The following is a 17,055-nucleotide window of genomic DNA, read 5'->3' on the forward strand; positions in this document are numbered from 1 at the left end:
AAAATTCCCTGATGTGGCCATTAGAAAATGTAATTTGCAAATTTCTTTTGGAAAGTAACTCTTGATCTGCAGGGGATCATTCAAATTATCATTCGTGTTAGTATTGCAGACGTGATTTGTGCAGTAACGTGTGTAACTTACCAAAATATGTAACTAACTTAATGACTCAAAGCATTTGAATTCTAACCAAGTACTATAGATGACTCCAGAAAAAGCTTTTGGAGCAGTGTTGGTCATCAGAATGGTTGCGTGCTGTGAAGAAAGGAACTGTGGCAGAGAAAAGGATCCTTAGCTAATCTGTAATTGGTGTCTTCATCCCTGAGCAAGCACCTGGTGCCCTTGGACTTGTCCCCCTCCGAGGGAGGGGGTTCAGTAGCATTCACAGCAGCAAGCAGCAGCTTTGTTTTTGTACCACACGTGGATGCAGATCAGCAGCAGAACAGAAGGAAGCAGGGGTTGGTTAGACACCTGTGGTTCTTGTTGGAAGAGGAAATAATGTCCTGCTCCCTATTTCTGGGAGAAAGACTCTAATAGGCCCCTCTAAACACAACACAGATAAAAAGTCCTTACTGTGTTCTTCCAGGAATCAGGTGAACAAAGGAATTTTAGTCCCTCTGTAAGAGGAGGGGAATGTCTGTATCAGTCAAACTGGTGTTTGTGGCCAGGGGCCATGACAGTTTACCTGACTTATCAGATTTAAGTCCACATCACTTCTGAAAATTTTTTCCCCTCTCCCAGAGTTCCTATGGGAACATTGCTGGAATTTATGGAGTTTTTTGCATCCACCCACACCTATAGATAAGCATGCTTTAAATTACTGCAAAATAGTTGTTACAAGCGACGGCAAAATATCAGGATTCACTATTTCCTCAATTTGCAAATTCTGGCAATTGTTTTTTCCTCTAACAAGGAATAAGTAGGATCACAAAGGTATTCTCTATCAAAAGGCTTTTCATTCTGCCTTGGCTTTAAGACAGCTTCCGATCCAGATCTACTGTAGATATCTCCTTTTGGCTACTATTGGATGCTCCCTGCAGCGTGCAATAAACATTCACTTCATATCACGCATCTCGTCCTGACAAGCAAATCCCTTGCATATCAATGTGGCCCTGTGAAGAGATTTTGCTTTTTTACATTCCTTCCACTCCCAGCTGTTAATTTGCACTGACTAGATAGCAGGGGGTCCCACTCTGCCCCAGAGACATGCTTGCGACTTTCACCGACTTTAATAGGATTTGCATGAACATACACGGAGTCAGGTCCTCAGCAGAATTCAGACGAGCTGGCTACAAATTTCAAAGTCATCCAGGATTTTAAGCAGTGAGTTTTTCTTACCTTTAATGGGACCAAAGTGTTCAAAGCTCAGGTAATCGTTAAAACCCATGGAGTTCATAATAATGAACTAGGTTTAGTCTTAGTGTTTCATACAACCTACTGCCTGAATCACCTTGATCAAGGGAAAAAAAAATAAATGAGGGTAGAAATTGGTCTTTCATTTATAGAGATTTTATTTGAAGTGAATTGCAAAATGTTCATAGGTTTGATTACTGCAAGTGTGAATTACTTCTACAAATATTTTGACAGACCTGCAGAGGACTGAAAACACCTTTCCCTGCCACCATTGTTTGTAGAAAATGATTTATGTGTGCTACTGATAACTCCTATTCCAGATTAAAACTGAAGTACTTTAGATTAAAAGTGTAGGAGAATACTAAACTGTGCAGGAAGCACGTAAGGATATTATGTATATGTATGGCATTCTGTATGTGATTTCCTTTATCCACTTGAGGCCTAATCAGCAGTTATTACAGTTATTTTAATACACAGTGGAACTGACAAAGGCATCTAAACAGTTGGATATTCAATTCCCACAACTTTCAGAGAATATATATGCCAAGAATACACTCAAGAAATGGGCTGGGATTTGAGAGTATTTTAGGTCCCAGTGCATTCCAGAAAGAGGAAAGCACTTATGTGTTTTAAAAGAGTCCATTTTTCAAAGATAGCATTTGGTATCTCTGGTGCCTCAATTCTGGTTTGCCTGTCCCTCTAGAACAGCATGGTGCTTCTGATGGAGCTGATACAGGCAGTGCAAAGAACATGATTAACTGTTTGTTTTTTAAATATTAACCAAGTCTTCACTGTTCCAATTAAAATTTATCAAATTAAGCAAATTGCTTGGGGATTGGAAAGAAAAAAAACCTCTTTACTTAATTATTTAGCCAATATTTACTGGGTATGAGTATATTATTAACAGCAAAGGAGGCTATTAATTATTATTCACAGCATTTCTAATAAAAAAAGATGGCATCTGCTATTTCTGTAAAAGAAATATTGTCACTAATAATCCATTCTAAATTGTAAATGTGATATAATAAGCTGGATGTGTCATTTCTCTGTTCTGCACTGACATGTGCTATATGAGGGAGCTGAGCTTTTTGGGGGGCTGTGTCAAAAGGCTTTTTATTGGTGACATTTCATCAGCAGATTAAATATGCAGAAGTCTAATGGCATATTTGTGTATCTGCAATATATTTTCCACCAGACAAATGTGCTTTGATATCACCTTTCTTTTACTCATATTATCATAAGAGAGGCAGCAAAACTAGAAATGAAAAAATCAACATGGATGCTATTTTCTTTGCTAAGTGAAAAAAATTTTAATGTGCCATTTATTGCACACTTTAGATGTACAATCTATTTATTGAGGCAGAGGAAGTGAGAGGAAAGATATTCTGAGGTAAAGACTGTTGAACTGGTGTTGTTAAGGCCAGCTTTCAATTTTCTGCTTGATTTTAGATGCCCTTGTGAACTTTGGTTAATCATCCGTGACCTGTGTCCCTAAAATCTACAGTATGCCATGAAAAGAAAAGATGGATAAAAGGAACATTTTGAAGCCTTTTAGGCTATCTGTCTATTCAGTGTTAGGATCATCTCTACCTAAACAACTTCTGGCAAATGTCTGTCAAATTAATTTTTTAATGTTGGATTTCTTGCAACGATTAAAATCCATGTGTTTCATCCTGGCCTCAGCATATAAGAAGAGCTTATTCCTTTTTCTTCTCAAGCACTTAATGAATATTTTCATGTCTCCTCTCCAACTTGCCCTATTCCGAGGGAATCCCAGTTCTTTCCTCCTGGGTCACATTTTTCTCCACATTGCATTCTTGCTGCCTGGCCAGTCCTTCCTGAAGGTGGATGAAGCCTTGCAGGGCTGAGTAGGGCAGGAGGATCTTTCAGGTCTCATTTTTACTTGTACACACCAGTGTCATGTTTGTCTTTTCCAAAACAATGGAACATTGTTGATTTATATTGTTTGTGATTCCCTAATTACTTTATCTCTACAACAGTTCTTTGTCCTGTATTTGAATCAATTGTTGTTCTCACCTATGTGAATACATTTCATTTGTTCCTGTTGAATTGGGCCTCATTTTTCCTCACTACCTCTCTAACCTGCCACAATTTTTCTGATTCCTGTTCTATCATTTAGTGTGTTTACAGGCTGTCTGCCTGAGCTTGATTTTATCTGTAAATGCACTAAACACATTATTATCCATTCTTCTTAATCATTCATAAAAATACTGAACTTTTCCAGACATAGGACAGAACACTGTGATTTTCACCTGGTATAATCCTACCATTTTGACACCAAATCATCAATAAAGTACTCTTAAAATTCAGATTTCCAGCTGTCTTAGCATGCCTTTTCTCTGTAGTTTAATCTTGACCAGGTTTTCTTAGCTTACCTGTGAGAATATTATGTGAAACAGTGTCAAAAGCCATAGTAAAGTCAAGATGTATGACATGTTCTTTTCCTCCTCTACCCACGAGGATTGTTACTCTGTTTTAGAGTGGAATTAGGTGGGTTTGACATTATTTCTTCTTGACAAATACAAGTTGGCTGCTACTTCTCTCCTTGTTACTACCTAAGTACTTAGAAAGAGCTGGATTATTTGTTCCAGTACTTTTCCAGGAATCAAGTTAGACTGTCAGTCTGGTAATTCCCTGTCTCCTCCCTTATTCCTTCCTACAGATAGGTGATCTGCTGGCACTTCTTCACTTTTCTGACCCTACAGATCTTGCATGAATGCTCCAAGAGATTTGCTAATGCCTGTGAGATTGTTTTTGCCTGTTCTTCAAGTTCTTAAGTTCTTTAAGTATCTTGGCATAAATGTCCTAATGCCCCACTGAACTGGCAATTGGAACCCTAAGAATTCTTTAATCTGATCTTCCTCTGCTGCAACCTGAGTTGTTGCCCTTTGGTTTTATCAACTGTCTAGTCATAGTTAACCTTTCCAGCGAGGGCTGAAATAGAAAAGGTGCCAAATATTTCACTTTTCTGGGACTCATCTGGCAGGAGTTTGTTCTCTCCTTTGAGCAGTAAGCCACCGTTTTCCCTCAGAGTTCTTTTTACTGCAAATGTGCTTACAGAAAGCTTTTTGCTTCCTTTGCAGATTTCCTCTCTTTTTGTACCTTTGCCTTTCTGAATTTTCCCCCACATATTTATGTCATTCATTCACATTTGTCTTTAGTATTTCAGTGTAGTTTTCACTTCCTGTACATTTTATTTAGCTCCAGGTCATTGAAGAACTCATGGTTTAGCCAAATTGTTTTCTGATTACACTTCCTATCCTTCCTTCATGTTGGCATGGCTTCTGATTGTGCTCTCACTGTCATTTCTTTAAAGAATTGCCAACTCTTCTGGACTCTTTTGTCACTTCAACTTGTTTCCGAGGAGATCTCACCCACCAATTTACAGTGTTTATTGAAGTCTGCCCTCTTGAAATACATTGCTTTTAGTTTTCTCTTTTCTCTCCTTCCTTTGCTAAAGCTAGTGAATTAGTTTCATGGCAATTATAACTCAAGTTTCCTGATCCATAAATTTGGATAACATCAGTTTGTCTCTATAGATTATAAACCCTCTAGGGAAGAAAAAAAAATCTTTTATTATATTTTTTTAAACTTTTGTTTTCAAAATGCAACACAATGCAAGAGTATTCCAGTACCATCTGATTCCTTTAGCTTTATCTCTGAGAGATAGCATTGATAGTTCTCTGCTCTGACATCCTGCTGTAGTATCTCAGCATCTCCTCTCTTCTCAGCTCTCTTATTGGCTGCTGTAAATCAGGCTGAAAAGCACAGGCAATTGTACTGGCAATTACATCCAAATAGCAATATAAGGGCTGGTAGTGACAGACGAAATAGCCATATTGAAATATTTTATATATATAGTGGGTTTGATGCCTGATTAGAACAAGACACAAGTGCACAGAGATGTGTGTATGTGTGTATGTGTGTATTTCTCCTCAATTTGTACCCTGGATATGATGTGAATGAGTGTGACTTTGCAGGTCAGAAAGCAGCTGTGGTAAAGTCCAGTCAGCTCCTCAGTGGGAATATCCAGGGGAAAATGTGGAACCTACATGTACTCCAGAGACCAGACACAGAATCCTCCTCTGCTGTTCAGGGAAGGGCTAATGTTCTATACAGGAATGTAAAGAATTTCCAGATACAGATATCTGATTGAAAACCTTCAATTAACTTCAACTGGAAAGAGCAATAAATGTAGGTCACTTGGTCATCTGCTCTGCATTCATCTATGGATTGTCTGGATGTGGAGAAGACTCAGGAATTATCCACAACGTCATTGTTTTACAATCTTTCTGTTCAAGGCTCTTCCCTTGCACCACAATATGCTGCACAGGGATGGAAAAAGTAGCAGGGGTGGTTAGAAGTCAACTCTGGCCACTTGTCTCATGTCTGAGTAGCTGTGCAGTGAGCAAAGGGGCTTATGATGCTGGCCAGAGAAATGATCAGTCAGACCTGCAATTCTCTACTCATTGTTTGAGTGCTGTTGGCACCACGTCATAAATGGCAGCTGCTGAATCCAGCCACATGTGACACATTTTCATCTAACTAGAGTTTGCTCAATATTATCTGACAAATTAGGCTTCTACTGGGAAATGTCATAATATCAATTTATTAGGGAAAGCCTCTCAGGTTCATGATAATATTCCAGGAGTTAAAGAAAGGCAAGTGGGAGATATGGGCTGAAGGATGATCTTGCCATGAAAAATCATTAGTCCAGTACATGTTCCTCAGGGGTGTAGGTTGTTGGCACTCAGATTTCCAATTCTAGCTTCTCTGGATTTGGTCTTTCTGTCTTTTCAATTAAAATTGTTTCCCTTTTGTGTAAAACCCTTATTTATTAGATTAAGGATTTTAACTAGGGTTTACCTTATTCGTGGTTGCACTAGATCCCCTGGATTATAGAGACAATCCACTACTAAGACATGTTATTTCCTTTCCTCCTCTGTGCCAGCTGTTTGTATCACCTCTGTGCTGGAGAATCCCACTGCTCCATGAGAGGAGATCAGCACAAATCTAGAAACCTGATTTAATTATTGCAATTGTACTATTGCAATTATTTGAATGAATTCTCCCACTTTCAACAGCGAAGACTGAACCAAGCTCATCCAGAAGTGTTTTATAATGAGTAAAAATGGTGTTAAAATTCTTGTTTCTGCTCATAGTCATATCTGAGGGTGGTTCCTTTGGACTTATATATAGTACCCTTAAAAGGTCTTTATTTCATCTGAACTAAAAGCTTGGAGAGAGAAAAAAGATAAAGAATTAAACTAACTAATATTTTTGCAGAAAATTTATTTCCTCCATGATCTACAACAAATATCTTGAGAAATTCACAAAGAAATTTACACTTTACACAAAAAAATGCAAACAAACTCAGTTTTGTCATCTGAATGCAGTAGTTCCTCAGATGCCAGGATTGGGAGATTTCTATTTCAGAAACTGCAGGAACATTAGTCTGTGGATTAGGGCTAAAATACTTTGTGGAATAGTGAGCCAGACAAAATGTGCATGAATAGCTTTTCACTGACTTGCTCCAAAGTCTTGAGTATTACAAAAGCCACAATGTGACTCCAACACAAATGTTTCTGTTTAGCAACTCATATTGAGGGATCATAAGAAAAAAATGCTGTGCTCCCAGCAGTGTCTGATTCAAGTTTATGATGTCATTTGTTGGTTAAATGCAATCTGAGGTATTTTGTGCAACCACTGTATGTCAGAAAGTGAAGGGATCACTTCTCTTGGCAGCATCAAAAATGCATTTCCCCCCTGTAATTCCTATAAGCAATGGAGCAGCAACATAAAGAGTGGGATTTGGCAACAATGATTCTCAGAATAAATCTTAAACATGTAAATTTTACTCATATCTCATACCTATTCTAATTCTATCATCTGGATGGACTAAGGCACATTCTGGAACCACACAGCATTAAGGCTTCTGTTATTGCATAGATGTATCAGTGATGACTCTGATGATTTTCACCTTCTAGAGGATTTTTAAGTTAAAACACAGGCAAGGTAGTAGCAGTTGTCTTGTGCAACAGTGAAGATCAAAGTGTATGCCATTATATTCTGCAAAGTGGAACAGATTCTGATATTTGAGTATTGGGAACTGAGATGAGAAAAGAGCAGAAATATGTCTGAGGTGGTGAGCTCTGGTTACATTTTGATTTGGAGACCAGAATAAAATCAGCATTGTGCCCGGAGGTAACTCCTGTCAAATTCCAGCTGTACTGAGATGGGTTAAAAAAATACCAAAATAATTTATTTAGGTTTTAGCTTATTAAAAATCTATAATATTAATTATGACGTTAAAATATTATTTTCAAGCATCACAAAGCTTGTTTTATTAAATTTTTTTCCTGTTCTGCAAACTAAACATCAAAAGTTGATGAGATTTCCTACAGTATTTCAGTTGTCCTGGAACTAAATTTTTGGCAAAGGTGAAGCTTAAAATTGATGTAATGCCACAGGCATACATTCCTCTAACAGTCAGTATTTTCTGCAACTTGGTCCCTGAAGTTGTTGCTCTAGGTTTTTTTTGTTGTTGTTTGATTTTAAATAGTCTTAGGACATAAAAGTTCAAGAATGTTTCCTAATATTTTGCACCCTAAAGTGCATCAGTAAGAAGACAAAATAATTTAGACTGCATGATTTTACCTTGGCTACTGTATTCCTTTTTTATGCAAGCCTTTTCAGTAGCTGGAAGTTTATGTTGCTATCATGTAGAAGAAAACAGGCAGATATGTAGTAAACTATTTTTGTGAGGATGATATAAAGCATTTCTGAAATGTGCTCTGTTGCTGCTCCAGATTGCTTTCTATATTTCCAATGAAAATGCTAAAGGGACTCTTAAGCATCCTATGACTCCTTTCACAACTTCAGTTTTTGCCAAAGTCTTTTCTGATTTGACACTCTTAGTTTCATACAGCTGTTTTAAAATTTATTTTCAAAGCAGGTACAAATAAATTCTTATTGCTTTTTTTACTGTGCAATTTTTAAAACATATTTTTTCCACTGCAAACTTAAAATCTTCTGAGGAGGGCCCAGATTATGGCAACACATATATAACATTTCCTCTTTTCCCTCTTGTGAAGCTGATATCACCTAAACCACTCTGAGGAGCTGAGGAAAACCTCTGCCTCATTTAACTACAGCTGTCCCAACATGCAGGTGTATTATATCATTATATTATTAGCTCCACACGAACCACTGGGAGGATGTAAATCTGCTGCATGAATATCAAGTGGGCTTCAGCTGAAACTTATGTTTATGCAGAATAAATGACTTGTATTTACAGATGCGTCTCATGCAATTATGTGTGTCAGGCTGGTGAATTATGTGTGTATGTGGCTGATGTTGGAAGTCTTGGTGACGTATCCAAGATGAGGTCAGTAAAGATGCATGTGGTTTATATGCAACCAGAGGCCTCCTACACAAGTGCAAACAGGTGGGAGTTATTTTTACTATGGTTTTGATCAGCTTTAGATGGAGTAAACATGCTAGATTCTAAATAACTTGTTGATCTATGAGCTTGACTGTGATTATTGCTGGTCATTTCAGTGGAACAGCTATATAAATTAAATAAGTAAATACTCTGGGGCAGGATTTGTTGATGTTTGTTTTGAGAACACAGGTATCTACAACTGAACAGCTCACTTCAGTCATCTCAGAGCAGAGTCTGAGTCAGCCAGTGGAGAACTGTGTTTGTTTTAGCCAAAAGATGTCATTTCCATTCAGTGAGAAGTATTTCTCCCCAAGACCAGTGGGTCTGCTGGTTTGGTCTCCACTGGCTACAGGAGGCACCCAGAGAGCTGCCTCAGATACAGATGATTACATGACAGGGACCTTGGAGAGATATCCCAGGCCTTGGGTGGCTAAACCTAATTTAAGGCCAATTTTATTTGCCAATTTTATTTGTGTAGTACTTAAGCCAGCTCACTGTGAGTTTAAGTAGTCATGGATGAATTTGGCTACTCACTTTGACCTCACTAACAGACTTAATATTTGAAAACAAAAATATTTCAAGGGATCAGAGGAAACCAGGGATAAGACAGTGAATTGTATTCAATGAAGAGTGGTCATGGGGTCCATTTCATTGACACAAGCAGGGAGAATGTCTGGTTTTGGTGCTGATATTAGGCTGGCATGTCATATGGATGTGTGTGTATGGATTGATGACCCTGATTTTGCTGTTGTGAAGAAAGTGACCTTCACTTCAATGGCTACAGACAACCAGGAATGACTGCTGATACTACCTGATACCTGTCTTGCTACTGTTGATGTCTACAAGGATTTTTTTGGTTAAAAATGGCAGTTATGATGGAAACTGCTTTTTTGGGTTCTGAAATGCTGAATTATTTCAATACATACTTAGCTGGCTGTTGTGCTCAGTTGAAACCATGGCAGAGGGAGAGAATTCTATTTAAAGAGCAGAGTCGGCTCCAGATTCTCTTCTTTTTGTTGACTAATCAGTGCCAAACCACAGAGCAGAATGTGACACTCAGACCATTCCTTGCCTAACTCACTTCCTAACCCTGAGTGAAGAAAAAAAGCTGAATGTATCCTTGGTGAGAAAGGCATAGAGGATTTTGGTGGCTTTCTGATGGATCTGTAATAAGGTGTGTTTTTGTGGTGTATATTAGTGAGTTAAGCAACTCTTGGGAGAGGCCTAGGCTAAACAAAGAGAGAGGAACCTACTAATTAATCAGTGCTTATTGTGAAAGAAATGGCAGAGAGGAAAGGAACACTATGCATGAATAAATGTAATTTCAGCGTTGGATCCAGAGTGCTAAGCACTGGGGTTATGGAGGCAAACTGATATCAGATTGACCAGGGAAAGTGCTCTTGAATGTGATAGAACAAGGCCTGGCTGCTTGCCTTGGAGGCTGGTGAGATGCAAGGGTTGATGCCCATTATTTCTCACAGACTCTCAACCTTCCACTGTTGCAGTATGGGTCAGCTATATCGAGCTTTAGTTCATAACAGAGCTCTCCTCTCTTTCAGAGAGTGTGTGTTTCCATCTGGCATCACCCACTGCTTCTCTCTGTACTGAAATGCCCAGAAAATTCTAGACAGGAGATGTGACCTGGTTCTGCCACCTCTGCCTGCCCTGTAAGGTGGTTGGGTCAGCCTGCCTGAGAGTTACATTACACTGGGCTTAGCACATCAGGGTGGCAGAGGGAGTGTTAAGGGCTGCATCTCTTCTCTCTGAGCTGCTCCTGAGTAGATCTTATTGACATGTTGTAGACTAACCCAAGCTGATCTGTCAATGTTGCCCTATTTATTACCATAAGGTGGATATTACCTCCGTTGGGGGAAACATCTGTGCACCACTTCAGACTAAGCTGATATTGGTGCAGTCACCTGCTCTGAGCTCCTTTCACTGAAAGAGATTTTCCCTAAGCACAGATGAAGCTGTAGCTGAGGCCCCATGACCCTCTCTACAGAAGCTGCCCTGGTTTTGGATATGAGCCTCAAGCTGTCTCAAACTGCTGCCTAGACTGTTTAACACAAACAAGACCCATCAGATGGGCACTGTGTTCAGCAACCTGGAGTGCATTTGAAACTGAAGTCTGGGAGTGAAAGGCTTTATCCCAGCAACATCCAGTCCTTCACTGTTGTTCACATTTACACCAAGGATGAGATGGCGGTTTATTCATCTGAGAAACAAGCCCTGTGCTTCTCTTCACTCTTCTGATTTCTTTCCCCCTTGTTTTCATAGTTTCCTTGCTTGGAATAATGAACTGAAGTAGGTTTCTCAGTGTATGCTTTATCTGGTTATTAATGATGTGGAGCAATTCAGGACCCTTAGGACTTCTGTGTTGTTGCTTTAATAAACATATTTCAAGATGATGAGGCCACTGGCACACTTTCTATGCTTTTATGGTACAATGGTCTTAAAGTAGCATGGTGCATTTTATTTATTAGCCAGCCCATTAATCACACAGGTATCAGTTGGCTTCAGGGAAATTTTTAATTAGTGATATTTAAGGTTGAGAGAAAGTGCTTCTGTGACAGACAATGAGAGCAAGCAGAAGCAGAAGGCAGGCTATCTTTGTGACTCTGTGATTAATACAGGATTTAAATAAAATATTCATGAAAGGAAATTGAAGTTATAGCCAAATCCAAATGTTGAACCTCCTTTAAAACTCAAATATAAATTCCTTAGAGATTCATTCTTTGTATTCATTAGTGGAGAGTGAATCTGATGAAGATGAGAGAAAGGGGAATTTGTTCCCTAATGTAATAATTTAGCAATATTTTAAAATGTTTTTACTAAATCTTCTTGAACCACAATTTAATGACATTTTTAAAATCTACATCCTTATTTGAAATGGCTCACAAGTCACTGAAACAGATACAAAGGAGATATTAGGGAAGGAACTTGGGACATCCCTGGCAGAACACTCATGTGTGTGAGACAGAAAGGAAAGATTGTGTGGATGGCAACTACATCCTTCTGGCAGTGTTGGTTTAGTGGTTGCTAGCACTTAAAGCCTGCGTTGTCACATGAAAAATGAATGGTACTGGCTGTGCAAACATCTCCCTTGTTAGATAATTAATCAGGTGTACTTTGTTTTGATATAGCACCTCTCTGGCATGCTCACAGCCATCTCTTGAAATTGCCCTGTAAAATGGATTGTTAAAGAATGAAAAAAAAGAAAAAAAAGCCAAACAAACCCTGTAGGAAATATTGCATGTGTCTCTGTCTGCACAACTGGCAAAATGGAACATTAAATTCTTCTAAATGCACAAAGCAAATTTTTCAGTCTTGGCTGCCCACATTTACCAATTTAAATGTGTAGGGAAATTAAATTTTCTGAGTTGTTGAGCTCCTTTGGCTCCATTTCTCTGTTCTCCTCACCCTTCTTCTATGCAGTATCTGTTCTCCCTAAACACAGAGCACGGGAATGCCTTTGGCCTTCAGGGGCTACAAACCTCACAGGTCTTTGGTCTGGATCCCTGCTCAGGAAAGAAAGCTGAAAGTTCATGCCTTATTAATTGAGCTTGTTGGGAAGGAAGGAACATGAGTGGTGCTGTTCAATAATGAGTCATGCTGCTCCTGGCTAGTGGCAGAAAGGGATCAGGAGTCTCCAAGGCTGCCATGAGCAGGTACCTGACAAGGGGAAGCAACAGCCAAGAAAGCACCATCAGGGTCTTGCCTGCCATGGCTCTGGGACCAAGAAGAAGAGTTGGCTCACATCCCTCTTCTGATGGCTTTTAGGGGAACAGGAAAAGCTACTGGTGTTACACTGGTGGTCTTGTTGGGAAAATGTGGTCCATACACTTGTCAGCTATCTGAGACAACATGTTTAAGATTTCTAGATGAGAAAAAAAATCTGGGATTTTTCTGTGTTCTCATCAGGAGACATCTAGGCTTATGGAGGGAGCTCATAGAGGCTTATAAATTACTTAAACCCCTTTCAAATATAGACCAAATAGTTTGCACACACAGACTCACACTAAGGCAAGTCAGGGCTCTGGGTAAGTCCACGGTTGGCTGCTTCTTGCTCAAGCCCAAATGTTTCTTATGCACTCCACTTTGCCTTGTGTGAAAGGAGGTCTAATTGTCTTCCCTTAGCCACTGAGATTTTTTTCCATTCTACTTTGTCTGCAGAGGTAAGGGCTTCCTTAAGTGATAAAAGATTTCAGCCTTTACCTTTCCTTTACCTTCTTATGTGCACACACATAGAAACACAAAGTGCTTTTGTATTATTGCTGCTCACAACATCAACAGGTTGCAGAATTAAAAGCAGATGTTCACACCTCCCAGGAGTGTAATTTTAGATGCCTCCTGATCTTTGCAGGCATAATTTTTTCAATTACAGCTTCATTAATTTTCTTTGTGACTATAATGGCTACAAATAAATGACGGAGAGGTTTTCATTAGGCAAAAAAAAAAAAAGCTGAGATTCTGAATTTAATGCTTGATATCAAGAGTCAGGTTTGATGTGCTCTGGCTTTAGTCCAATTGCCTTTGAATAGGATGAGCATGGTGTGTACTGTTGTCCAAGACCACAGAACTTCTTTATCACCAAAAAATACAGGTAGTACTACATTTTCTCAAAGTCTTGTGGACTATTTCTAATTGTCTTAGTTCTCTTGGAAAAATAAGACTACCATGTGGATATCCTCTTTCAAATCTCTTTACCTGTGCCATGGAATAAGCTGTTAAATTTGGTAAGAAGCCCATCTGAAATGTCGTGTCTATCACCGTAGAGTTCTAATTAACAGAAGGTTTATTAGCTTAAGTTGCCTTAGAATTTAAATAAGGGCAAAGCTATTCATAGGGCGACACGCAACCCATGCCTTGAGTAGCTTTAAAAATTAGTTTTCCAGCCAAACCAGAAGAAAAATCCATCAATCTTCCATGTGCAACTTAACCTTTACCCATTCTTGTTATTAAATTATTGTTACCAAGAATTTAAGTTAGGGATTTTTCATCATTCACAAAGTAGGCAGTTGGGAAGTAGAGACCATTGGAAGAGAAGTAAAAGCCAAGCCAGGATCCCAGTGACCAATGAGAGTGTTTGTAAGTTGCTAATAACTCTTTTGTCCCCTTGAAGAACAGTCCCCTTTCTTTGCACCCTCTGAAGTTCAGATTGTGTAAAATTCAGAATTCACTTTCTCCTCCATTATAATATATGCTTCACATTGAAACATATTTCCCCTGCTCTAATTTTTCACAGGCCATTTGGCAATCCATCTTTCCAGGCTGTGCTCTGCAGGTGTATGATTGTATTTGAAATTCCTGCACCCATTAATCACTGCTCTGCGACCTGCTTTTCTCTGTACTTACTAAGTTCCCTTCCTCAGTTCTGGTCTGTCAGTGCTCTGTAAACTGTTTACTTTTCTGGTGCAGCATTTGCTCAGCATTTTGGCAAGCTCCAACAAAATGTTCCCAATTGTTCCCAATTGACTTTTGGCCAGCAAAGGCAGTAGACTTTTTTTTTTCATGGAATTTGATGCCCGCATATGTTTTCCCTTGTTCGCTGTTTCAGGCAGCTCTTTTAATGCTGTTATCACCTGGTCTCACCTTGCCTCTGTTGTGACTGTAGAATGGAAAATACTGTCACACAGGCCTGAACATGGTTTCCAGCTCCTGCTTCTTTGGGTTTTTTTTGTTTCCTACTATATATCTTTTGGTTCTCAGGAGGCTCATTTAACTCTTGTACTGTTTTCAGTCAGACAGAAGACAAGGTTGCTCTCGTGGAACAATGAGGAAAAAAAAGGTACAGATCAGAGATGCAAAAAACAACAAAAGAATTAGAATTTCCACTACATGTTTTTTTTGAAACAATGAAGTAGAACCGATGCTTTGAATATTTTCTCTACAATAGGCACACAGCCTTGTGCAAGGTTGTGCTACAAATACACTGAATAGAAATATCTACATATCTAGAAATGCCTAAAGACCAGCCCATCTGTTTGTTTAATGTTTTTATCTATATTTAGCTCACTGCTACACTTTTGTATTTGTGTATTGTATAATTTTGGCTCTTCTGCTTTGAATCTTAGCCAAAATAAGCCTGGGGAAAAAAAATCAAAAAACTGGAAACCCAAGCCCCATGGTGCAAATATTTTAGAATGTTAAACAAGGCTTATTCCTATTCAGGAGAAAAGGACTTCAAGAGTTTTATTATGGCTAGTGTGTTTATTATTGTTATTCTGTGCTGGTTGCTCATCTATCCTGCTAGAGCATAAAACACACTTTGCACTCTGTGTGCTGGTAGATATCTCAACGCTTCATCTTCAGGCAGAAGAATATATTTGGGTCACTTGAGGACAGAGTGTGGGTGGTGCTTGACAGTTTTTATAAACAAATCAAAATACCTTTGCTCTCCCCAGTGCCTAGTTAGCTGTATGCTTTCCAAGTTCCCGGTGCTGAAAGTGTGGAAAGTTAGATCCTCTCCCAGCAAAGAAAGAGAGGTGAGTGTAAGTTTGATGTATTTCATCTGACTTCTGACTTCCTAATGGTCTAGCTCTTAAAATTCCCTCCCCCCTACTCTATTACTGCACAGGGAAGTGCAAAATAAACATGACTTCTATCTTGAGAAGACAGCAGATAATTTGTGAGACCACAGATGACAGAGATGTTTCCAGCCTGCTTCTGCCTACACCCCTTCTTGAAGCCTTGATATTTAAATTGCACCCATTTATGCTGCCTTGTGCAGTGATGGAGTAGGTGTCAGCAGGCCCACAGGAGATTGACTGGTGATACAAAGGTACAAGGCAGAAGAAGGGAATGTAATTTTCTCCACTTTCACACCAGTTGTGAATTTGGCACCTGACAAGTTAGTCAGATGTTCTTGCTAGCTTATCCCATTGAAAGCCACATAAGGCACCACTCTTGGAGAGAATTTCTGTCCAGCTGTGTCTGACTGGGAGTATTGCTGTCAGCCACCATGTCTTTTATATTTTCTGTATCTCATGGACCTACCTGACTAGCAGATGCCAGTATAATGGGCATTTACTTCTTTACTTCCTATCTACTTAGGCAGGCTTCTTCATATGTTCTAGTGATAGGTACATTTCACTACTCTGATATTTTTTAGTGGTTGCAACTTCTTTACTCACTTAACTGCTTCAGCAGTAGTCTTGAAGATGTGTTTGTTGAATTTTTATAACATCACATGCCAGCAACTGCAGATATAGAATAAAATTTTATAACTGGTCTCAGTGCTACTAATGAAGAACTTGCCTTATTTGATTGCCTAAGTATTTTAAGTACTTAGTTGAATAACATCTTGTTGCCTATAAAATTGGATTTAATGATGGAAAATTAAGGCCAGAAGAGGTATTTGGGGAAATTTTTTGTGGTTTTTTTTTTTTTGGTGATTTGTAAAGAATGATTTTAAAGGACAAGAAAACAAGAAGAGTAACACTTAAATCCATTTTCTGTAGGAAAGAGCCATCACCATTTAAAAAACTTGTTAGATGTGGCCTCAGGAGTAGTAGCAGGAGCTCCCATGATAATTCTTTTTCCAGAGGCACTATGAGCTTTAGAGTCCAATTTATTCACTGATGTAAGAAATGACCCATGATCATGAGTCAGTCAAGTGAGAGAGCTGTTAAAGCACCACTAACATTTCCTCCACTTCAGAAACAGCACTGCTACTCTCAAGCCTCCATTTCCCTCACAGAAAAATCCTACTTTCTTAAGTAAGATGGGAATTTCTCCTTATTTTCAGACATTGTGTTTCTCCCCTGCCTGCCCTTCCTGTTCTGAAACCATTTGTCCCACCACTACAACCCAGTTCAACTTAGCAGGTCCACAGCCATCTGTGGGCTCCTGCAGCTTCAACTGCAAATGAGTGTGTCTGCAGCAATTAAACCAGACAGTTTGTAATCTCTCTGAAGACAAGGAGGGAAATTTTTCTTTCTATTCATGGCAGGAATAGGAAGCTGTTAGACAGAAGAGATGCAAACATCTGATATCCCTCCTTCCTAGGATGGTTCTCATTCAGACTATATAGTTGAAATAACTCAGGACAGTTCCCCTAAGATTTTATTCATGTTATTCAGAGAGAGCTGCAAGTCTGGACTGCATTTGAGGAGAAGTCCTGGGATCTCCCAGTGTCTAAGCAGTTCTCCTGCCTCTCTCTTGTTCCTGAGAGAAAATTTACCTTTCTTGTCCTTCAGAGACTTTCCCTCTCAGGAAGCTGACTCTGTGTACTGCTGAAA

Source organism: Agelaius tricolor, unplaced genomic scaffold (assembly GCF_023055355.1).
Source record: "Agelaius tricolor isolate 1412-34295 unplaced genomic scaffold, bAgeTri1.0.p SCAF_2, whole genome shotgun sequence".
Taxonomy (NCBI): domain Eukaryota; kingdom Metazoa; phylum Chordata; class Aves; order Passeriformes; family Icteridae; genus Agelaius; species Agelaius tricolor.